The 26,346-nt window shown below is 39.3% G+C and overlaps 1 long non-coding RNA gene across 1 annotated transcript in view; it reads left to right on the top strand.

Annotated features, from left to right (window-relative positions):
• Window positions 1-26,346, top strand: part of LOC106508895 — an 86,564-nt gene that overhangs the window by 38,921 nt on the left and 21,297 nt on the right. The window lies entirely within an intron of this gene.

The following is a 26,346-nucleotide window of genomic DNA, read 5'->3' on the forward strand; positions in this document are numbered from 1 at the left end:
CAGAAAAGGTCTGACTAAAGCAAAACCTCTGACTCTCTTATTTTTAGAGCAGTCATATTAGTCCAAGGTTACCTCCATGAAAAAGAATCTTCACTGTATTAATGCTAAAAAGATCTCTTGGTGGAAATGTATTTTGAGAGTTGTTGGAACTCTGTTTTTTATAAGTTGCTTAACTTTTAAAGTACTAATAATGGAGCACTTACTTAAAAATCACTCTAATATCCTATTTTTTAAGTTATTGTTTTCACAAAAGGCATAAAATATAAAGTATCTTAGAAAAAGATATTACCCCTCCATTCTTGTAGTTAGTGCTATGGACCGAATTATGCATCCCTACCAAAATCTTACATCAAAGTCCTCATTCCTGGTGTGGCTGTATTTAGGGATGAGACCTCTAAGAAGTCAGCTAAGGCCAAATAATGTCAGAAAGATGGGGCCCTAGTCCCATAGGATTAGTGTCCTTATAAGAAGAGAAACCAGAGAGCTAGCTCTCCTTGCACACACAGAGAGGCAGCCACCTGCGACCCAAGGGAAAGCTCTCACCAGACAGTAACCCTTCTGACACCCTTCCCTTGGACTTGCAGGTTCCAGAACTGTGATAAAACACATCCACATTTCTGTTGTTTCAGTCACTTTGTTTGTGGTATATTATAGCAACTTGAACAGACCGAGGCAGGGAGGGATGCAACTTGCTCATTAGATGGTAAGACATAAAAGTATCAAGTAAGTAACCTGGCAGCTAACTTTAAGTTGGAAATCTTAATCCATCCCTTGTTCATCTTTGTGGTTTGTGTCTCTTAATAGTAGAAACCACACAAGACTTATTGATTTAAAATAGCTGTAAATATTACAGTAAACATCAGAGACATTGCAAAGTAAAACCAATGGGAACTTTAATATTTTTGTTTGCTGATGATTTATTTATGCTTGGAAATTTGCTTACTTATATTCTGAATCATTTTTCCCATCAAGGGCACAGGAAGAAGAGGTACCTATAAAACATGTCAGACCTCCTGCAGAAAAGTCATGTGAAATGTCTAAGAAATGAGTTATAGGATATTACGGAATTCTATCTTAGTTAGGATTGTTCAAGGAACAGAGCTAACCATCAGGTGACTTCCAGTAATGCAGCAATGTTTGTGTATTGTAACAGAAATAAAAGAAAGTGTGCACAGCCTTGTAACAAACAAGCCTCCTGAGAACTGGAGCTTCATTCACAATCCCTCAGAAGCTGTTATTCTTGAGCCTGATTATCTTCTTCTCTGTTCTTGCTCTAACATGGCTCATGCTTACTACCTTCTCTTTAAGAGTCTTTCTATTCCTCTTGCCTTCCTGTTCTGTGTTATGTCTTATCTTTCTGTATCTTAAATTCTCAAGAAAGGATCTGATTCAGATGGTTTGTTCAGTGCACACTTCTCCTGCTGGGTAGAGAGCTTGAGCCAGGCCATGTGATGGAGCACTGGCCTCCCTTGTGTCAAGCTGGGATGGGCTTTGACTTCTTGTGGTCAGACTTGCACAGTTATGTGACCCAAATCATGGTCATGGAATTGACATGGGTGGATATTAAAAATTTAAATGGACATATACGTGTAGATAAGAAGAAACTTGTGGAAATATATGTATATGTATATACATACACACCAAGGTCTGTCTTTCACGTTTCAGCAAAATCCTGCCTATGTCACCATCCATTTTGGGATCTGTAGTCTTCACTCTTGACTTTTGCTCTTATAAGCATGAAGAAATGTTTCTTTCTCTTTATGTTTTCCGTTTGATCTACTTCCCTCCCATCTCTGACACCACAGCCAGGCAGGATCTGTTTGAGCAGACTAGCGAAGACCAGAGTCAGGAGCTGGTACCGGGATAGGCACAGGCGTGGAGAGAAGAGAGGGAGGTAAGGGTGCAGGTGCCAGGAGCAAATGGATTCCTGGCCAGCACAGCAAAGTATCTCTTGGTCCCCTGCTGGAAACCAGTTGGTTGTTTAATATCTAAACAGGTCTCCCTCTCAAATTAGCTGTGTGACCTTTGTCAGTACCCAGTCTCATTGAGCTTGGAGAAAGAGTTTGGATTTTATTCCTAGCATGATGGGAAGTCCAGGGGAGATTTTAAGCAAAGGAGAAACATGGTATCAATTTTGTTTAGAAAAATCACCCAGGCTGCAGGCTCAGTGGTTTGAAGGCAGAAGGGATAAAGCAGGGAGAACAGTTAGCAGGCTGATGTATCTGGGAGGAGGTCTGTCAGGGAAAGCAACACTTTAGGCCTATCAGGGAAATGCTAATGGCTTGGAGCCCAGGTGAGTGGGCAGATGGGCATGCCTCAATGTAGACAGAAAAAAGGGGGCAGATTTGAGATATACTTTGAGGATGGAATCCAGGAGAAGATTTTTTTAATGGATTAGAATAACAACAGCCGTAAAACAGCAACAAGGGAGCAAACAACTACTTCAAACCGTGGGGTGGCCCTGGGCAATTCATGCTGCAGAAGATTCTGTCCTTTCATTCACTTTCTTTATCTCCTTTGGCACCAGGACCCCTACTAAGCAGCCCTCCAGCAGCACCTTATGCTCAATTTCTTTCTGAATCCACTTCCTGTACTCACTTCTTATAACTTCAAGTCTTCCTTGGCCCTAGGGAATAACCAAAGTTAATTTTGTTTTTACCATGCCCACTCCATGTGGAAGTTCCTGGGCCAGGGATTGAACCTGCACCACAGCAGTGACCTGAGCCATGGCAGTGACAACACCAGATCCTTAACCCACTGAACCACCAGGGAACTCCTGCAAAGTTAATTTTTTGAAAAGATATTTTCTACTAAATAGGAATGATTTCATATACAATGTCCCCAAGAAATAAAACATCTGCCTTTTAGCACAAAATAATCCTTATTGGAAGGTCAGACACAGTGACCAGGTCAGTAGGAGCTTTATTTGAGTGTAGGAGGGCACTTTAATGTCCCTAGAATGCTATTACTTTATTTAAACCTCCAACTTTTACTAAAAGTAGTTCTATCTAGGTTGGTATTGGGTATCTCTCTTCTGTGAATTCTGTACATCAGAAAATTTTTGGTAGTGCTTTTAAAAACACACTCACCTGAAAACACCCAAACACACCCACAAACACATACACACTCCTAAAAACATACACACTAGCAATCGTGCCTGCATCCCATTCTGAATCATAATCTCAGGGATATTTTCACAAGTTCCACAGGTCAGAAGTCACTAAACTTCTCCTTAAAGGGCCACATGGTAAATCTATCAGACTTCGTGGGCCATCTGATCTCTGCCCCGGCTGCTCAAATCTGCTGTGATTCCCCCAAATAAGTAAACAGGCAAGTGTGGCTGTGTTTCAGTGAAACTTGCTTACAGAACAAGCAATGGGCCCAAGGTGGCCGCCATAGCTCCACATGGTCCTCCAGCCTCGCAGGTGGCCCTGCTGCTTTGATCCTGGCTTGGGGAATTTGCATCAGTCCCTGATCATCCATTGAATCAACAATTTATTTCTTGTGTGTTTACATGTGCCAGACACTTAGAGTACAAATTCAGGTCCCTTCCTTCAAGGAGTCACAGATGCTGGAGAAAAAAGACACAGAGACAATTAATGGCAGGGCCAGGGTGAGCACCAATTTCTATGGAAGGGGTAATGAGGGGAGTCAAAGTGAATGTGGGCGGTGAAAGGAGCATTCCAGAGGAGTTGACTTGAATTCTTGTCCCAAGGCCAATTCTGGCCTGAAGTATTTTCCTCAGAAGTCCTGGCCTCTGGCTGCCAGTCTCCTGCCTCAGTCCCACCCAGGCTGTAGTCCTACTTTGTGCCTGGATCATGCAACTGTGTTCTCAGGCTCCCTCTCTCCTTCTGGCATCAGTGGTTTTATGTAATCCCAGTTTCCTTACCACTCCGATCACTCTCCTAGTACAAGCTGCTGGGACTGGCTCTCTGTAGTTCCAAGGATTATTCTGGTACTTAGTTTCTAAAGCCTGGTGCCAGCCTTCCTCTTGCAGGCTGCTAGGGTCTGAATTTCTGCTTTCCCCACACAGACTTCTTTCCAGATGCAGGCTCTCTGGACAGCACCTGTTCAACATAATGTGCCCTCGTCTCCTCCCAGGTCATCTCTGCACTGATTCCTATGAACAACTTACCTATTTCTTTTCTGCCATCCAACCAATCCATTTTTAAGCACTGTTTTCTACTCCTAGTGCAAGCATGATTTTGTAGCAGTTGCTACTTTCTAGAACTGCTCAGTGGAAGCAGTTAACCTTCTAGTAGTGGTGCCGGTATAGACCTAAATTCCAGTTTACAGGCTTGAGAGAGAGGACCCTTCAACAATTGTCTCTACTTTCTCCAGTTGGTTGTGAATGCTTTCATACTCTTATAACTCAGCTGTGGGCAGTTGTTATGTTCCCTAGGGTGCCTCTTGGTGTCTTTACGAAGTTTAGTAGCATCACAAAGCACAGCCTCATTAGCTTGGGCTTGAAGCACATCCAGGAAACAGGTCCCTTCCTCACCCTTTTGGCCTGGAACCATCATGGCGTGTGGGAAGCCTGGGGGTATTCCCTTTAATGATATTTAGAGGTTGTCCGAGCTGAGTGAAACATGGCTTTGGTGCTGGCTAAAGCATCTTTGTGACCAGAGTGTCAGTTCATTTCCAGAAAGATTAAACAACCCCTGCATACACAAATGTTCAAAATTCACAGGCCATCTGGGGTTTCTGCCTCCTCAGATGAGAGACCCCAGATGGATTGTAAATTCATCCCTGTGGGTAATATAGTGCAGTTGCTCCTCGGTCTTCCTGATTTTCCCTGTGGCATCTAATACTATGGCCATGATGAGGTTAATTTATGTGGCTTGATACACTTTATCATCTGTCACTTGTACAGCTCTCGCTGTGCCATCTGGTGTCTCAGAGGCGGTTTCGGAAAGCAGCATGCATAACAAGGTATCTGCATTTGTGAATTCTTTCAAGCATTTATAGGTAATAGCTAAAAGATATTTTGAGAAGCCAATGCCTGTCTCTGCCGGGGATCAACACTAACGTGGATAATCTGACATGAGGTTCAAACAAAGCCTGCTATATTTTGCAGGAAAACACATCTGAATTAGTCTGCAATCACCAATATTGATGGAACCTATTTATTTCAAGACCCTGAATATCTCTATCAGGCTGAGAATATCTTACCAGGCTCTTGTGCAAATCAGGACAAGGCAGAGGCAATGACTTACTATCAAACATGATGGATGATGAGACAAAACGGCACATGCGGGCACAAAAAATTGTTTAAATCAAAATTCCTGCAGCAAAATGCCTAAAGTGCCCCTATGATAATGATTTCATATCCATGTCTCATTTTCAGCAATGTGTGAGGACTGCGAGAGAGCACAACCAAACATTAAAGAGACAAAATATGAGACACAGACAGAAAATACACTCAGGAGAATGGGAAATGGTGAAATGATACAGCGTGGGCTACCCTGTCTGGCAGTTGGTCAGGTTGTGATTTGTAGGCCCTTGTTCTGGATGCCACAGTGATAGGTGGGCATTATGAGTGTTTGGGCTCTTGCACTTTGGGTGTTGCAATTTATTTCGGGAGAGTAAGATAATCAGGGAATATATATACACACACACATATATACACACATACATATATATGTATACACATATACACACTCATATACCTATATACATATTTTATATATGCATGTGAATATGTATATATATCCTCAAGTAGAAAAGAGGAAAATCAGGGCATTTCGACAAAGACAATTGCAGAGTATGACAAGGTTCTTGAAAGAAATTAGTGTTAAGCCAGATTCTGAAGGAGTGAAGAATAACCCTTAGAAGAGAAGCTGAAAAGCATGCAGGGCAATTCAAAGATCAAGAGGCAGAGCTGCGAGTTCCTATCATGGCTCAGCAATGATGAACCTGATTAGCATTTATAAGGACATGGGTTTGATCCCTGGCCTTGATCAGTGGGTTAAGGATCTGGCATTGCTGTGAGCTGTGGTGTAGGTTGCAGACATGGCTTGGATCTGGCATTGCTATGGCTGTGGTTTAGGCCAACAGCTACAGCTCTAGGTCAACCCCTAGCCTGGAAACTTTCATATGCTGCAAGCGCAGCCCTAAAAAAAAAAAAAAAAAAAAAAAAAAAAAAGGCAGAGCTGACTCTACCCAGGGTATGACTGGCCATTGTCTTAAACAAAACACAGGGGTACATGGTATGAGATTGAATCAGAGGACAGGAAGAGGCTGATTAGTACAGATTGTATTAAGTAAGGCTGAGGTTTTGACATTTAATTTAAAAGACAACACAGATCCATCATGTGTTTTCAGGGAAGTAGTAAATGAAAATGGAATTTGAGGGGGAAATTATTGCAGCAGTAGTATGAGTTGGTACTTCCAAGATGATTGGTAAACAGCAGAGACCTATTCTAGAACCTCTGTAATTCTACCAGCTGAATTGCCATTAAAGCATAATAATAAGGTAGATTTAGTGCATGGGATATCAAAGATAATCCACTGTTTAAAAAGCAATTTTTCAGCCCAATAATGAGTTTATGGGATATCACAAAGCCTTATCATTCCCTCTCCATCTTGTCTTCCAGATTCTCATTATTTCTCTCTGTATTAGAGGGTAAAGAAAACATAAAACTAGAGAGCTGTATTATAAGGGCAAGAATAAAATTATGAGTTTCACTGAGAAATTGGTTGTCTAAAAATCACTCATTGAAAACCTTTTCTCTTGGCATTTTTTGACCATAAAATTTTAGAAAGGAAAATCTAGATTTTTTGTTTACATGATGCCCCTCATGGTGAAAGCCTCACTGAGCCAATGCTTTGTTTCTGATGGTGGCAAGAACAAAGACTTTTGGCAGAAGGGTGAAGGATGTTCTTTGCATTAATCCCTAACATGTTGGAGAAGTGGCCTGGCCAAATTCATGTTCCATTTCAATCCACCCTGCAGGTGTCCCCCCAGCTCTGCAGAATCAGAAATCCGTCAGAGGTACTCAGATCCCTAGAGACTACTCAGCCCAGGGTCTAGAACAGTAAGGGCTCAACAAACGTTTGTGAAATGAACTGTATGTTTGTATTGGATGACTTCCTGGGGAATAGGCTTTTCTTTCTCGTCCTGCAATGTCTTTGTTCCAACTCTTGAGGGTGTAGCCTGGCATGATTCTTGGGGAATCATCTTTATCATCCAATGACACCTCCATGTATCCTGCTGACTAGACAGGGTATTTTTTTTTTTCCTTTTGTTTTATGGCTCTGGATGGAGTAACTCATCACTTTCTGTATCAACCTTAGCCATTTATCCACTTTCATTTAGTTCAGGGGTCAGGGATTTTTTTGTATAAAAGTTCAGAGAGCAAACATTTTAGCCTTCACAGGCCATGTGTTCCAACTCTGCTGTTGTGTGAATACAGCCAGAGATAACACAGGAAAAAAACAAACAAACAAAAAACAAAACAAAACAAATCAAAAAGCCAGGCTGAGCTCTATTACGACTTTATTTATAAAAGAGGCAAAGGCTATATTTGGCCTTTGGGCTATACTTTGTTCACCCAATTTAATATATGTGGTACATGGTCCTTAATTTATTGCTTTGAGTATTCTAGTGTTTCTATTCCCCAACATTTAGCCCGTGTCTACTCTTTTCTTTCTTTTTTTGCGCCCCTCATCACTTGCACTCATGATCTGAAAAATGGGCTGGACTTTGACAAACTTTGCTATCTATGTCCTCTAGGCATGCAGTTCTTTTAGCACATAAATTCCTCTGTCCTGTGAAAGTCTGTTTTCCTGCAATAATAGGTGATCCTGGCACATGGTAATACAGCCAAATGCAATGAAGTTTGGCCACTTCCTTCCTTGGAGCTGTCACTGATCTTGTGAATTCTATTAACAGAGTATTACCTTATACTTCCCTTTCAGTCAATAATTAAGCTTCACTTGGCTCTTCCAATAGCATGAAGCCTCTAAATATTAATTCCCTCATATTTTGAACCTTTGAAGAGCTAAGGCCATAACTGACAATTTGCCTCCCTTAAATTGCTTTTGCCTGACCTGGGCCCTATGTTTTGTGCCCAATTTTCTCTTTGAGAGAAGGAAAAATTGTGTAAAGTCTGGGGTCATTAAACTGTCATCCACAAGGTACTAAGTTTCTTTGAATCATCTGTAGGAGATTCTTTGAATGCAAAGTTACTTGTGCAAAAGCCATGTCTTTTATTACTGTCAAGGTATCTGAGGGGAGGGGCCATCAATACACACCATATGACTGAAACTTCACAGCTTACGAAGACAATGAGGATGACCGAATTTTTCCAGATAATGTCAGTCGTGAAACATGCAATAATGACAAAAGTCATTTCAGGAATTTGTGTATGTAAGCTTTTCCTTTTTCATGACCCTCACTTGTAAACATGAATTTCTGCTAAAACCAACATACACTTTGCCACAAACTCCTTTTGAAATGTTATCTGTACCACTTCTTTCTGTTTTTCTTTTTTTAAGCAGGTAATCATGATTGATCCCCTGATACCAAGAATAAAAGGTCTATTTATAACACTGCCCAACTGATATATTAAAACATTAAAATGCAAAATACTGTTCCCAAAGCAATGTTAGGTTTATTGCCTGAGATATATAAAATGGGTTGATTAAGGAATAAAGAAATAAAATGTGAAGAGAAATGATAATATCTTCTTCATACTGGTTAAAGAAAAGCTTTTGTTTTTAATTTCTGAGGTTTTCAGAATGATTGTCTTTGCCAAAACAAATAAACAAATACATTAAACAAAATCCTCAGTGAATACAGGACTATGAAATTATCACCGAGCTAAACTCTGGGCAAGGTATTTAGTCTTGTGTGTTTTGTTTCTCAACTCAGTCACATGCATTTCCTGCTTTCCACTTTTTACAACCTCTTGCCCTGTCTTATTTGAAGCTTATTTATAAGCAATAGGACCTGCATATATTTGCTGTTGAAAGAATCAATAATTCTAGGTCCTAGGTCTATCCTAATTTGGTCATGTTCTCTGACAAAGCTGGCAAATTCTGCCAATCCCGAGAAACTAGTCTGAAATACTAGATTTAGAGAGGGCTGTTATTTCATTAACATTTAAAACACATTAAAGGCTAGTAATAAATATAGTGGAGTCATTGGATTTTTGTGCCAAGCTCAGAGGAAAGAGGAGTTTGGGGGAGATTTCCTGCTCTTGAAGAATGATAAGGTCGGAATCCTAGATTTCAAAATAGAAACATTATATGAGGAAAGAAGTGGAAGAAATCTTGTTTTCAAAAAACCCACAAAAACATTCTCAGCTGATGGAGATGTTATCGTGAAAAATTTAGAGCTGCCTTTTGGGCGTGGGAGAGTGGGAAGGGAGAGATGTTGTAATCACCCCGCTGTTTCTCTTGGCCCTTGAGAGAATGTCAAAATAAACATAGCAGAGTCTGTACACAGAGCCTGTCAGCAGTCTGGGCCCTGTGCAGACCACATGGAAAGGGAGTTGGCGGTACATGCAAGCGAAGGAGTCTTTGTCTCCATAATTCTTTCAAAGGTGGAGAGAAAGTAGAAAGATTGTAGTCTTGCATCAGAGAACAAATGTAAAAGCTAACAGTAGATATAGAAACAGACTGTATGGAGACCATGATTAAGGTTTAAATTTAGTTTCCTCTCCTTTTCTTAGCTCTGTGTTCCCATTTTTTAAATGTATGGGGGGAAAGGGCAGGACCCATAAATTTAGTTGATGGAGGACAAAAGGCTCTTGTACTTTGTATTAACATTAAATCCAGGCATCAGCTCTACAAGTATCAAATAATCTGTCTCTAAGGAAGAGCCAGGCTATGTGAGCAAGATCGCAGGGCTCAGCATTTCAGTGATCTCAGAATTGCATGTTGCCCGAGGACGAGGCTCTTCTCCCAGCACCTACTATGAAGCGTGATTGGAAATGACAGGCAATGAAATTCAGATGACCTGAATTACATGGTCTGATCTGATTTGACTTAAGCCCGTATTCCATATACTCAGAAAGGATATACATATTTCAGGAAAGAAAATGCCTAGCTAATTAATGATAACTCACTCAACATCCATTTCCACTGGAAATGCTTTAACTGAACCCTGGCAGAAGCACTACACTTCTTTCTGATCTCCTTTGATTGACAATAGCTATCAGAAAGAAAGCTAAACACTTTATTATATTCATTTAATAAAATCCTTCAGTGAATTTGATTCCATTCTTTTCATCTCAGAGATGAAGATAGGTAACATACCCAAGAGCATGCACAGGTAGAATTGGAGCACAGATCTGCCTAACTTCAAAGACCTTCCTAACCAATCTGCAGTAGTGCTTCTCTTCTGCAAGGCCACTTACTCTTTTCTCCACTGGATTTAAAGTTGTACTGAAGTTTCCATACTGTAAGTGAACAAAAGATCAGCTCTATATGGGTTCCTTAAGAAGCACCCCTTAGTGTGCTAATAAAAGTGTGCTACCAGTTGAGTATAAGAATGAGCCCTTCTCTCTAATGGTCCTCCCTCCCACAATAAGAGCATTTTTCTGTACTTCTGCAAGCTGGAAAAGTGAATTTGGCTAAGTGCAATTAAGTTCTTGATGGTGTAGGGGAAGGTGGTGACAAAGAATAAAGGCAGATGCTTCAGTGCCCCAGATGATGGCATTATGTAGCCAGTGATGCTGACATTGTGGTTTCCATCAATAATCTCAGGATTGCAGTTCCTGTCATGGCTCAGTAGAAATGAATCTGACTAGTATCTATGAGGATGCATGTTCGAACCCTGGCCTCACTCAGTGGGTTAAGGATACGGTATTGCTGTGACTCTGGTGTAGGGTGGTGGCTACAGCTCTGATTCATCCCCTAGCATGGGAACCTCCATAGGCCACGGGGTTGGCCCTAAAAAGACAAAAAACAAACAAACTCAAAAACCAAAAACCACAACAAAAAAACACCTCAGGTTTTTGGTGCCTAGTGCTCAAAAGCTTGATGTCATAGACAAATAAATTCTGACTCATGGAAAGAACAATTTTTCCTTTCTCTTGCCTGCCTCTCACCTCCCAGGCTCCTCTTGACAGTATGTGTGGGAAGCCTGGGTGGTGTATGGAGGGAGAGGTGGCTGCAGAGCTCTTTTTGCAGAGAGAGGCTTTGGCTTGTGGCCTCTCCATGCAGACTCTTCAGAGAACTGGGCCTGGTGTGATGAGAAGGCTGTCTGAATTAGTTTGAGCAATACTTCTGACAATTTCCCAGACTAATTGTGGAAAGACTGAGACTTGGGAAAGAATAAGGGACTCCAGTAGACCATGAGTGGTTGTTAGAATTTAAAACTTTCAGAAAGATAAGTCTGGGCAACGAAGATAAAAAGAGAGAAAGTGATCTTTATTCCTATAGGAAGACAGTGAATGGGTCACTGATTCAGGCCCCACAGTAATTCTGGACAGAGTCTATGCCATGTGTGATTTATCACTGTCAGAAATAAAAATTGCCTTTGCATTTATCATTCTACCTCCTTATTCTATGACATAGCTAAACTCGCCATCTCTTTTTCACTTTTCCTACTTCTATGTTTTATAAAAACTATAGTGGCTAAGCATTTTCCCTTGTGCTGACTCCCAGTAAGTTGAGAATGTACATGGCAGTTGGGACAGAAAAACACATGATTCCATAATGCTAGACACATCTGCGTATCTCGACATCTTTGCAGTGACATTGAGCTACCCAAGGATCTGTCTTTGTTCACCCAGCTGTTGATTCCTTGCCAGAAGAACATGTCACCACATTAATCCTGCTGATGGCCTGTCTGTGTAGATGGATTTTTAATCCATCGATTTTTTTTTTAAAAAACACCTAATAGCTCAATTGATACCCATTCTATCATTCCACATTTCTTGGCTCTTAGCAATGTAGTTCACACTTTAAAATTTTTTCTAAAATTGGAATTAAAATTTCTAATATTTTCTTAGGTTATTATCCAATATATATAGTTTTCCAATAATATTTTTATAAATTAAGAAAAAACCATGTGTGTATTAATAATGTTCAAGATCTTAACACATTAATTAAACAAAAAGCATTTCTATTTAATAAACTATGTATGATAAATGTTTAAACTTATGAAAAGCTCAGATTAACTGCTGAAACAAGTTTATGTTTTATCAAATAATATTATACTTCAGCAGTACACTGTAACTGCTGGACTTCAGTGAAACACCCACTCCTAACTATGTCTGTTTGATGGATGTTGCTTCTGTCTCAAGAATGATTCTCTATTACCAGACAGAAGAAACTCATGTACTGAAAGCCAAAATTTATATTCAGAGCTCTGACTTCTCTTAGTTAAAAAAAAAAAACAAAAAACTTCAGGGACTAAAGTATAGCAATAGAAAATGCATTCTGAGTTTATGTTATAACTGTGAACAACAAAGAGACTATTTTGAATGCAAACATATTTTCTTTCAGCTGTAGTAAAGAATGTCACAGTTGGACTGAAGTCTTGTTAGCTATTGTGTCAAACTGGAATAATGTTTCTATCAGAACATTCTTATTTTTTAAAATATGCATTTTCACTGTAAATGTTGGCAGACCCATATCTGGAATTGGGCAATGAACTAGTTTTCACAAGTGAAGAATTATATGATTCTTTAGAAACAATTTGTTTTCTTTAATCTTGAGATCTGAAAAATAGTTTCCATGAGTTCTTTCAATGAATGGTTCAGGTTGTACATTGAATTAATATTCCTATTCTTCAACTAACCAGAAAAAGAAACACTTTGACATATATCTGGCTCATACTGGTGGTGGATGGCCTAATAAAGGAGAAGTAACTAAATAAAGGAGAAAAGGTGGGAAAAAGGATTAATCTCCATATGTGGGGATTCAAAATTTATTAGATTATATTTAAAAAGCAAAATTTGGAGTCATGAACTGACATTTACTTTATATTTTGGAAAGAAGTGGATAAAGGGAATAAAATCTAGAAGTGTTAAGTGTTTACTAAGTACCATACTATAAGTCATGAGTATGTTTCCCCTCTCAATGAAATGAAAGCATGTGATTGATCTATATGGTAATTGCGGTAAGTAATGCTTGGTGATAAGCTGCATGCAAACCCAGATCTCAATAAATCATGTATATATATATCCCTCTGCTAACTTCTTTTTTTTGTTGTACTAATTTTGAGTGAACTTTATCGTTAATTCATTTTAAGTTTGGTTTCCCTTATTGTTCTGGGTTGCTCTTTTGTTTTTAAAATTGTGACTAACTGTAGGCCACTTTGAGTCTTTGTAAGGGATTATACTTTTATACACAAAGAACTCAACATGTTCAGAATACTTCTGAACTGAAAGTGATTTTTTTAAGTTCCATATTTAGAGTAGAGCTAGTTGTAGTAGTAGGGGCTCAAGAATTCCTAGAGGACACAAGTATGGTTTTCTTCTACTTCACTTAAGTTATCAGGAGAAAACAGCTGGGAGTTATTTTCCTGAGCCTGTTTTTTTCCTGAGCTGAAAAAGTTTTTAGAGTGTTTAACTAGAACACAATCAGTTGATCCTAAAAGGAGTTGCTGTAGTGCCTTTCATGGCTTCTTCAAATTTCCTTTGCTTGGCTCTGTTGACCACAAAGCTGAGAATTCTACCCACTGCCTGTTCTAGTGATGAGCAGGTGATGATGGCACATTGTATGTTACCATGACAATCATTCACCATCCAGTTCTCAAAGCTGTTTTCCTTCTTTTAATTTTTTCTTTCATCTTTCTTTTTTCTTTCTTCCATCTTTTCTTTTTCTTTCTCTTGCTTTCTTTTGGAAAACAATGAATTGTGAGAAATACAGATTTGAGTGCTAAAATATCTAGTTACAATAGAAAGTCTAAAAATTTATTATAATTATTCTTAAAACTGCATTCAGGTGTCTTGAGCTGTTGACTCTATGAGTTCTTTGCCATTTGAAATATATGGTTGCTTTACTTAGGAATGTAAACACAGTTGATATTATGAAGAACCCTTTTTTTCTCTCAAGCAAGGGCATTCTATAGATTACTCTGAAAAAAAATATTACTTGGGTGTTGGGGTTCAGGGTTCTGAGTCTTCATCTGACAATGAATGGCATGGTACAGAACCTTAAAGAAAGTACTTCACATGGAACTTGCCTATCTGTAGAAATAGGGATGATACAGATGCCTAATGATTATAAAATGCTTTGATGCCTCATATGAAAGAAGATAACTACATGCTTTAGAATTAAATACTTTAAATGGTTGTAATTCCATTACTCTTCATTATTTCTTCGTGAAGCAAATGCGTTTCAGGAATTATAAGACTGTCTTGCAGACAAATATAATAAAGTATACAATTGTTAGTGGACTTAGGAAATTAATAAGGAGTCCAAACCTAAACCTAGGGTTACTGACTTTTAATTCCTTTTAATCAATGTCTTTCCTTGGTTTCTAGTGATCCTTATTTTGTGCTTCACAAAGGAGAATAATGAGATGGATTATTATTATGATTATTATTATTATTAGCAAGAGTAAGGTGTGTTGATTGCTCTATTAGGTCGAAATCCTCTCATCAAATCTGCCTATGTTCAGAAATGCTTATCTAACTCAAGAACTCAAATCTCTTTGATCTTTAGTTTTCCCATCTGTAGGGCTTTTATGATTTATTAATAACAGGGCTTTTATGTTGTAATAATATCTACAATGTAAGATATTTTATGAGTATTAGATTAAAAAAGATATAGGTACAAAATGCTTCTCAAACTCTGAGAGTTATATAAATGTAGACCTTATTTTTCTTTTGTTTCTCTCTCTTTTTTTTTTTTATAGCCACACCCATGGCATATAGAGGCATTCCCAGGCTAGGGGTCCAATCACAGCTGCAGCTGCTGGCCTACACCACAGCCTCAGCAATGTCCGATCCAAGTGGCCTCTGCGACCTACACCACAGCTCACAGCAATGCTGGATCCTTAACCCCCTGAGCGAGGCCAGGGATCAAACCTCCATCCTCATGCATACTAGTTGGTTTTGTTACTGCTGAGCCACAACAAGAACTCCAAGACCTTATTTTTGAAGGTAGTGTGTGGCGAGAATAGAGAGGGCTTTAAATATCAGGCTTACAAGTGTTGTTACTTTGTTAAGCAATGAAGAACCCTTAAAGTTTTCAGAAAAGGCAATGCACAATCCAGGTAGAGCTTGAGGGAGTTGGATCTTGCAGTATCCTATGTGATGAACCAAAAGACTGAAGTGTGTGGTATGGGGATATTTAGAAGACTAGCACAGTAGTGCAAGTGAAAGGTAAAGAAGAGTCTGAACTGGGATAGACTGTCATATTTTTCTCACAAAGACAGGGGGGTATGCAAAATATTCTGTAGAGATAGACTCTATGGAATGGGATAAAAAATGAGGAGGGTGGGTTAAGTAAAGAAAGAATGACAATATGATGTTGAGGGTTCAATCTCAGGTATATGACACAAAAATTAGGAAATCCAGAAGATGGTATTTGGTGTCTATAACGGATGCAAAACTAACTTAGCATATCTTGGCTTGGAGGACTTGTCAGAACATCCCGTTGGTGCCAACAAGCAGACACTAAGAAATACTAAATGATATCAGGAAAGAGATCAGAGGAAAAGTGGTTAGAGAACAAGGAGTGATGTGCAAAGAAGGAACAATAGGACCCCTGAGAATAGGGGACTTTGATGAGAAAATGCTGTAGGGACAGAGGAATATATATATCCTCATATTAAGAGGCTGTGAGAAACTGAGGCTCCAGAAAGGGGTCAGAAGGCAGGGTTAGATAAATAAAAGATGCCAAATAATATGGTGTCATGGATACCAAGGAATGGGACAACTTTATATTTTCATGAAAATGGGTTTCAATAATTTTTAATGCTTTATCAGTGCTCAAGAAGGAAGGGACTGTGAATAATCCTTAGAAATGCCAATTTTGACATAATTGGTAAGTGGGAGAGGATAGAAATAGTGTTTGTCTTCTTCACTGTATCAACATCACCTGGTGATGAATGAAGTAAATGAGCCATTTAAATGAATCTGTAAATGAATGAATGATGAAAACAAGACTCTGAGTGTTCAATTAATGTATTGGGGACAATTAAAATTAGGGAATGTAGACTGCTTTTCTACAATATTTACAACAGCACAAGAGATTATACTTTGGTCATATGTTATCCCGAATAGCTAAAATTTATTTGTAGCTTACTATTATCTCATTCAATCTTCTCAGCCATCCTATGAGGGAGCTACTCCTATTTTCTCCATTTTAAAGTTGAGAAAACTGAGGCATAGAGAGATTAATGTTAGCTGAAGATCACATAGCTGGTCAGAGAAGAAGCTAGGATACAACATATTGTATCACTTTTCTACTTAAATTCTTCCACAGCTTCAATAGTTAATGCTTACTGTCTCACAGTGTCTGGCACACTGAAGTATTTGTTACCTTCCAAGGATGGAGAAACCAAGACAGAGAAATCAAGTCACTTGCCCCAGATCTCACACAGCTAATTGGTAGTGGAGGAGACCGAGTTTACAGCCAGGCACCCTGTTTCCAGAACCAGTGTTCCTGATCACTATACGAGACAGTCTCAAATTACTTTATGTTTGATATAGCTTCCATGGGGTTGAGCCTAAGTAGGGAATTAATAAAAAGCAGAATAAGATATGGTAAATTGGGAGGAAAAAAGAGCAAAGAATCCAAGTAGTAAGTCTGGTACGAGTGACTGATTCAGAGACATGGTAGATAATCCGAGTTCTTAGAGGAATAGAAGCACTAAATGATGCTGAGGTGTGTTGTGCTATTGGATGAATGAAGATGAGTAGAAATAGATCATTAAAGTTGAGTATTTTAAGACTTATGAGACTAAAGTGTTTAAAGGTTGAATGAGAAGAGCTTCAGGAAACAAACCCAGGGAAGGGAGACTTCTTTAATCCCAGAAGAGTGTCTCAGAATTATTGGTGATACACATGTTTATATATCGGTGGTACACACATGACGGAGGATGATCCTCTTGGAATTTATCTATGGAAGATGTTAAATCCCATTTTTGTTTCTTCCAATTCTAGAGCTTTGAGTTAAAAGAAGTTCTTCTGGATATGAATTATGCATAGGATATACTTAAAAAATAATCCTTCTACAGAGCTTAGTTCCAAGCCATGCATATAGTAAATATTCAGTATTCATATGCATAGTGAGGACTGTGCCTAGTGGCAGGTTTCTCTCCTGAGGAAAATGTTATATCTGGTACCCTACCTTCATTCATACTTTCTTCAAAGATGTTGGTGAATGATGTTCCTAAGGGAAGTCATTTGAAGGACATGTATTTAGTTCAGAGGTCATAGATTTGGTTTGGAATTTTAACTGTCAAGGTTAAAGGTCTCATGGATAACAGGAGATATTGTATGTTCTGGTATTCCATTCAAATGGGACTCCCCTAGAACTTGGTATCATGCTGTAGCACTGTTTTAAGGCCTAACCTAGAAAAACCAGAAGTTCTTCTTATTGCTTGGGAATTTCTTGTACTGCTTCCTTGTACAGCTGCATTTAACCTGTGACTATGGCTATTGGATTGTGGATTGTGATAAGAAATACAGTAAGCATCACTTGTAGCTATAGCTGAAAAGACATAGCCTCATTCTAAGGCAAGAACAGCATTTGGGATTCATTATTCTTACCAGCTGGATTTTTCCCCTCCACACACACAGACATGCACATGTGTGTCCATGCACACCCATCCCCTCTCCTCCATGAATCGTCTCCTTAAAAACAGACATTTTTCAAAGGCAGATTGCACATCAGGATACATATAGGACCCAGTGAGATATAAAACACAATTCTTCTTCAACAGGAACCGTTTCTTTGGATTCTGATTCATTACTGGTTCAGTAAGTTAGGGAATGAGGAGCTAAAAAGCAAAAATGAGCACCATTTTCACATAATAGACAGGCAACTTCCATAGACTTTTGTGTCCTTCACAGATTTTATTCCCCCTCTTTGAAACTTTGGCAGATACAGTTTTTAACTCTGCTGTATTAGCCTCTATGATAACCCAGGGAGGGTCGGTCTACAACTGCCTCTTGGATTACAAGAGAACAGAAGTTAGAGTCAGACTAATAGCATGTGGGGAGTTCAGTGCTTTTGCTGCTTTGAAGCCTATCTGTCAATTTTTCTTAAAATACACACATACATATACTGCCTTGGGTCCTTCGCGGCCTGATTAATGTGGCTCTTTTCCTGTAAGGCTAACACATGCTGCACTTGCCTTGTTTCTAGCTGCCAAGCCCCTCTGGTGTTGCCTGAATTGTACCTGGTTCTTTCCGACAAATTATTGTGATGATTAGGAAAGTTTGATGATATATCATTTTTTTTTGGATTCCAGACCTCCTGTCAGATAATAGAGTCAGAAGTGTAGGGCTTCGGCAGTTATTCCATATCAATGCTCTGAGTTCAAATAAAGTGTCAGGATGACTAAGTACAAGGGATTTGTGGAATGCTTTAATGTTGCCTCATTTCAAATCACTTCATAAGCAGCCTGGTAATGAGCTCAATAAATTCTGTTGGAGGAGAAAAAAAAAAAAAAAAGCCCTGTATCCACTACAGAAAAAGTAGGTTGCTATTTTATAATTAGGCCTCTGGGCTGGTGGGAAGGAGTCTTATTTCCTGTTTGAAATCCACTTTGTTAGCTCTGTGATGTGGAGATGGCTAAATGAGTATGAAATATTATAATTAAGGACATCACAAGCTGTTTATCTTATCAGCAGTGTTTTTCCTTAAAGGCTGCCTCATTGACCACTCGTGTATTATAACTGCTTTTTTTCTGTGCTTTGCCAGTTGTAACCCACAGAGGTTTATTTGGCTCTGAGGGGGAAAAAGGAGATATGAACAGCAGACCAGCAACCAGAAGTCATGAGAGAGACGGAAATTGCTTTTATTTTGCCTGGATCAGGCATTCTTTTCATTAACATCAATGAGCTGTTTGTTTATGGAAATAAAGGAGTTTATCCAAACTTGACTAAATGTGGTGGAAGCATGCTGTCCAGAGCCAGGCTGGGAGGTGCTGTTCTGGACATTCCGCCAAGCACCATGTTTTTGTTTCAGGGCTAAGGGAGAAAGCCAGTCCTATTTTGGACAATGAGAACTGGTTTGCTCTTGATTGAGTGGCAAGCAAATGGCCAGATCTGAAGTCCCCACTGTGATTTGAAAGGCTCCATATTATGATAATCTTTTGACCTGCTAACTTTCTTATTTTCACTCACTAGTGGGAGGGCGAGTCCTGCTCCCCTATAATAGACTGAAATGACAATTCTCACCAGGTTCTTCTGCAAAGGTCTGCATAGCGGTTACTTGCCTAGTAAGCCACGTGGCTGAACTGAAAGATCAAATCACATATTCATAACACCTTGCCTTAGTGGTGATTTCTAAAAGATCTCAGTTCTCAGAAAACACAGGAAGAGCTAGTGTGTTTGGGAGGATGGACTCAGTGTATCTGGATAGTCAGCAGTAGTTGGCCCTTGGCAAGATGAGAGAAGGTGACAAGTTTTTCTCCTGAATTCCATCCACAACCTGTCTTGACCCTGGAATTTGAAGCCCCTTTCATATTCATGCTCCCTCCACAAGTTCTCCATCAAAATCCTTTTGAAAGAGTATATAACAAGCACGTTTACAAGGTAGTGGCACACTCAAGTCACATTGGAAGTGCTGAGATTGTCTAATATGGTTCCTATGATACTCAGGGCTCTGCTCATGTCTCTTTATACTCTGTCCCCAAGCAGCTCTTTGGCCGTGTCCCCAAGCTCCCAGCCAAGGCATGAGTGGAGAATTAAATCCATCTTGCACCTAGTTCACCCAGCCCTGCACTATGGACAGGCTTGGATTTGCCTGGGGGCATGGATTGCTTTTACTAATTTACTGCCCACAGAGGATGCCTGTGTCCACAAAAGCGACACATGAGATAGAGATGGGCCTCATAGTATTTCCTCCAAAGAAAAAAGAAAGGAATCTGTAATCATAGCCTTTCTGTTATCACAGAGGTTATTCAAAAACTAGGACTCCTGAAATAACCTCATATAGACAGAAGTGAACTTTGTCTGCACACATAATTAGGAAACAAACATGTCTGTGCACCATGTTACATTGAACTATAGCCATATTCTAGAGCAGGGACTAGTGACCTTTTTCTGTAAAGAGTCAGACATTAAATATTTTAGGATTCCACCACTGCAACTCGGTATTCAGATTTGTGTGTATGGCAAGGAAGTAGCCATAGATAGGATACATAAATAAATGGGTGTGGCTTTGTTCCAATTAAAACTTTATGGATGCTACAATTTACATTTCATGTAATTGTCACATGTCATTATTTTAAAATGTAATAACCAGTAGTTAGCTGAAACCCATTCCAAAGTAACTTTGAAGTAAGGTCTCGTTCTTTCCTGGGAACTGGGCTGGTCTAGGATCAGGGCTCCAGCTGAATAAGCACTGTAACCCCACTGCCATAGGTTAAGATGCTGTTAGATTATCAAAGGAGAAAATGACAAAGGGATGACTTGCCCCAAAGCCTAATTTTTGTTAAGTTTTATATGCACTGAGTTGTTTTTAGGTAGGAAAGCATATTAAATATTACCACTGAAAATGCAGGAGAGGCCACCCCTTCATTGAGATCTACTCGTTCAGAAGTCACGCTAACTGAAATACTAGGGCTGAGCCTTATTTGATGTTAGCAGATTTTTTTTTTCACTCATTTATTTGTTAATTGGTCAGCAAATAAACACTGAGCTCCTACTTTGCCCTTAAGATGGGGCAAAGTGCAAATCCTGGGAGGCAGGTATGAAATGCTAAGAATTCTCAGAACAAAGCATTCCAAAGGGAGAGTGGAACAGCTACAGAAGGCCGGGAAACAGCAACCAACAGAACGTGGCTTCTGGGTTTGCCCTGTGAGCAAATGTGGCCTTGCACCCTAGGAGGTGAAGAGGTGGGCTCCCAGGTGACAGCAGAATGTAAAAAGCAACTGGAAGCCACCCACCAAAACATAGCTTTCAAATGTGCATATGGAGCTTTTAGCCACAGAAACCAAGATTTTAGCAGCTCAGTGTTCTAGGATGAAGGACAGTTACTTTATATGCACATTTGTCGATGAACTTAGACTCAAATCTTTTTCTCTTTCCTCCCGAGATTTTAATATTTTTACCAAGCCCCTCTTCCCATCTGTAGTTGATTCACTGCTTTTTCTGCGGTGCTTGATCCATTTCTTCATTATTTCCAGGACAGCTACTCAGAAGTAACACTCTGTCACCACTGCACTCCATCGTTACCACACCTCACACAAGGGTAGAATTCCCTGAAGGAGAAATTTCTAATTCCCCCTTGAGTTTTCAATGGGAACATTAATTGAACTGAAAAAGATAAGAGCTAATGTGACTTATTGCAGTCAGCCAGAGTTCTGGCAGTCCTAACAGCAATGAAACACATCGGGGCCAAAAAAAATTATTCTGGCTTCAGAGGGCCAAAACATCTGGATGAAACATGAAATATAAAACATGAAAAATGGAGTCAACTGTCCAGGTCTTTTGTCTGCCAAGTGACAAGCATGTTATATACGCTGATTTAGCTGCCTTAAAACCTACATGAAAATCTATCTAGAATGAGGTAGTAACATAAATGAATTAACTCGAACATTTGTGCAAGTCTTCATATTTCTAAGTATTTTTTTTCACATACTGCATTTGACTAAAATTTCATAACTACATGGTACAGTACTAACATCAATTCCACTTTACAGGTGTGGTGACTGAGGGTCAGGGTGTGGAGGAAGCTGCCCCAATTCAATTGGCCGGAAGTCCAGGCATGGGCTGAGATTTCAGTCTGTCTAAGTCAGAAGTTCTTTTGGTTATACTCTGTTATCTTCGTATTTGGCAAAATTGCACTAAGGCTGCCATTAACTCCCTATGTGAGTGTGTTTAAAGAAACTACGCTGTAGAAGTCACAGTCTTTGATGAATTGCTATTATTTGCACAGTCTTTCCTTAGGAGCCCCACCTCCATACCCCACAAGCTCTCTGCTGTCCTTGTCCCCCAAATGTAACATCCTAGGCCAAGATTTTCTGTTGCTGCCTGATTCGCCTCTTTCCCCAGAACTTAAGTGATATGCCATGTTGTTTAGTTTCTGAATCACAAAACATTCAGCAAAGCTGAATGTCTCATATAGTTTAGGCAGACCTACCCTCCCTCCACGTTGGATGAGGTGATTTATCACTGTGGGCAGATGTATAATTATTATCATTCCTAATGAGACAGAGACACACTCTTGATGTCTGATGTGATTCTGCCAAATAATTTAACATGGTGCAGTTTAAAAAAATGACATGGATCATATATTTGGTTAGTGGTCTGTGAGGGAACCAAAGTCAGTCTAATGGGGTCTTCCTGCAGCCTTGTGTGAGAATGTTTATTTTAAAGAGGCGAAAACGTGTTCATGAGAATGTGGTGATGCTTAATTGCTTTCCAAATCTAGAATAAATATTTACCTAGAGAAAATTCTCCGAATATTAAAGCAACTATCTCTCTCACAAACCAGAGAAGAACAACAAACCACAGGCTGTGGGCTGTCAGGGAGGCCAGCTGGCCAGCGTTGGCCCTTTCATGCACCTTCTTGTATCTCTACTGATACTCTCTCCATACTAACATCCTGTAGGATTTCTTCCCTCCCCTTACATACTTGGACAAAAAGGATGAAAATTTTGATTTAAAAGAAAAATTGGCAAAACCAAAAAAGATACAATGTTGGGTTTCTCCTAATCTTCTCCTTTTTTCCTCATCCCGAGTCCCACTTTCTCCACAGGGAAATCTGAGAGATCATGGTTGCTAAAGATACAAAAGGATATGAACTACATCCTTGTGTTAAGTAGAGATATTTTCTGAGGCCAGTTGAGGTTTTGCTTAAGTCACTGATTCACTCAACAAACCTTGTCTGATTACTATAGAGCAATCACTGTGCTAAGCATGGGCATGTATCTAACTCCACACACCACCCCTAGAATGGATAAGCAAGTCAGAGCCCAGCAGGGCAGGCAAACACATATGTTAAATAATTAACAACTAGATTATGGGAAGGGATGTGCCAGGCTTTATTAAACCATATGGGAAGCAAATCTAACCCAGACAAAGGAGAGTAAGCAAGGCTCCTTAGAGGTGAGTAAGATATATACTTATTTTAAAATTTTATTTTATTAAAGTATAGTTGATTTACAATGCTGTGTTAATTTCTGCTGTATAGCAATGCAATTCAGTTACACATATGTATGTTCTTTTTCATGTTCTTTTCCATTATGGTTTATCACAGGATACTGAATGTAGTTCCCTGTGCTATACAGTAGGACCTTGTTATTTATTCATCCTATAGACTAGTTTGCACCTGCTAATCCCAAGCTCCCAATCCATTCCTCCCCCACCCCCTCTTCCTTGGCAGCCACAGGTCTGTTCTCTATAAGACATGTTCTTTTAATGGGGGGCTCCTAATTTCCTGTCTCCTGTCATCCAGGAGCTTCCCAGTGGGTACTTTGTGTTTGCAATTTCTCTCCTCTCTTGTTCTACTCTTGGCTCTCTGGGCTGTGTCTTCTCTCAATCCTGCTAACAGAGAAGCAGACACCTGAGCTGTTGATGTGGCCATGTCTCCTGTGCCAGTGCTGTTATCTCTGAGACCGAAGCCACCATCTCTGGTCTACAAGGGGCTGACACTGACCTAGCACAGGAGTGGGGGCTGAATAAAAGTTGCTGAGTTGAACCGATTGCTGATCCCATCACTTTCTTCCAGACTTGATTCTGCCATATTGCTGATTCTAAATTATGGCTTTTCACCCCTGTTCATGCAGTAGGCTATTCCCTATCCCACTGTCAGAAAAGCTGTCTATTGGTTCTTTTTCCCCATGGAAGTCACTCTCTTAGTTTTCCAGTTAGGTATTCTCTCTTTGGGATCTAGAGGTATCTGATCAGTGGAATCCCCTTCTGCTGTAGTCAGGAGAAAAATCAATAACTAAAAGCCTCACTTTTGGCCCTGAAGCATTGTCTTTGGACAGTGCTTGGGTGAGGCTCTCTTTCTAAGGATAATTCATTCTCAACACTGTATCTTAGTCTCTCATACAAATAAAACTAGCAGCTTTGTGAGCCAGTCCTCCAGATCTGCTCTGACACATGGGAATCCTCCAGAGAGCACAGCTTACAATAAAATAAAAAAGTGTAAGAAGAAAAAATAGAAAAAGTACAGGATGGCAGGGTACAAAGTTGATGTGGAGAGCAGAGAACCATCCCTCCCTAACTTAACCACCATTCCAGGTTCCCTGACTCAGCTTCTTAAATACTATGTTTTTGCCCAAAGGGAGTAGCTTCTCAGTGGAACGTCTGTACGACACCCATTGGTGTTGGGTCTTTTCCCCTCCTTGGGTCACTGTGCAAACCAACTGATGCAAATCTGCTTTAACTTCATGAAAAAAACAAAGGGTGCATGGAATTGTGGCCAGCCATGCTCCTTGTGAGGTGCTGAGAAAGAATGATACCTGCTAGCTAAGAGGATTGCTCCTCTGGAGGTTTAACTTTTTGCTAGGGAGGGTCTGGTCTTTGGTGAAGCTTCAAAATAGTCTGTCATTTAGAATATTTCAGTGTTTACCAATGCTATTTTAATTTAGTGCTCAAAGATGGCCTGCAATTAAACATTGGTGATTACTTTTTAACAAAATATTTATTTATATACTTTTTTCACTTTTTAAAGTTTTATTGATTACAGTTGATTTACAATGTTATGATGATTTTCTGCTATACAACAAAGTGATTCAGTTTTGCATATACACACCTCCATTCTTTTTCAGATTCTTTTCCCACATAAATTATCACAGAATATTGGGTAGAGCTCCCTGTGCTACACGACAGGCCCCCCTTTGGCCAATCATTCATTATACTTCAGTGTGCATATGCCAATCCCAAACCCCCAGTCTACCCCCTGACCTGTCCCCCTTTGGTAACCATATGCTTGTTTTCAAAGTCTGTGAGTCTGTTTCTATTCTGTAAATAAGTTCATTTGTATTTTTTTTTTTAGATTCCACACATAAGTGATATCATATGATGTTGTCTTTCACTGTCTATAACTTCACTTAGTATGATAATCTCTAGGTCTATTTATTTATATATTTTGACCTTAATGATTTCTATTTCCAAGTACCTAGAACCCTTGGCTTGAGTGACTCCTCTCATTTTAGAATTGATCTCTTTTCAGTCCTCTGAATACAAACTGGCATGTTTTAGATGCACAATAGGTGTTTGTCCAATTGCACTGAATAAAATTTGGAATTATATCCTTCACCAGCTTAAACCCTTGGATTTTCAAGGAACAGATCCTTGTAGCTCAGCCATGTTTTTGCTACTAAATAAGAACATCTAGCCTGGAAACAGTTGCTGTCTTTTTATTATTTTTCATGTTGATACTTTTCTTACTCTGTGGGCTACCTTTTTAGTACCGCCCATTGGGAAATATTTTTCTTTAGCATAGTATCTTAATAGCCATCAAGGTTGCTTATTCAGGGTTTTCCAATGCCTAGCGTGATGGGGAATTGTAACATAGTAAATATCATGTGGGTGAAGTGACTGCATTTTAAAAAAATCCGTCACTGACTGAATTTTTTTAGCTATCATTTAGATACTTTGATAATATACAGTTGCAATCTCCCTTAGGAATTTGATTTCTGATAGACCAAAACACTTTTCCTGATGGATTATAATTTGGAATTTAAATAAAGTCCCTTTAAAGAAATCTATATCTGAATTTGGAAGGCAGAGTTTTATAATTTCAAACCCATTAGTTCATTTTCAGCAGCTCCTTGTTTGATTAAGCTCATTAGTCTGGGTATATGGGGGAAAGTCATTGTAACTGAATTAATATTGTATAAAACAATTATTGTTTTTTATTGGCTTCCCTTTCAATGCATTCTCCTAGGTGACTCTTTCACTATTAAAGAAACACATCCAAACACAGCCTTCATCTTGTGCAAAGCACAGCATGACAGACTATATATTTTTGCTGTAGTTCAAGTTATTTTTTTATACTTCATTTATTTTCAATATTATTTTTCCTTATACAACCATTATTTAAACAATATTGTTATATTTATTTATTTTATCACCATCCTTTCATTCCTCAAAAGCTTCGAAGCAGCTTATAGTAATACATGTAGTGCTACGTAATGCATACTTCATCACTGGGCAAAGTTATTAAGAATCTGCCAAATTAATTCAATGCTGATAAATTTTGGAAAGATAGCAAATGCCTTTCATAGTTGAGAATTTCTGCCATTCATAC

This window comes from Sus scrofa, chromosome 1 (assembly GCF_000003025.6).
Source record: "Sus scrofa isolate TJ Tabasco breed Duroc chromosome 1, Sscrofa11.1, whole genome shotgun sequence".
Lineage (NCBI taxonomy): Eukaryota > Metazoa > Chordata > Mammalia > Artiodactyla > Suidae > Sus > Sus scrofa.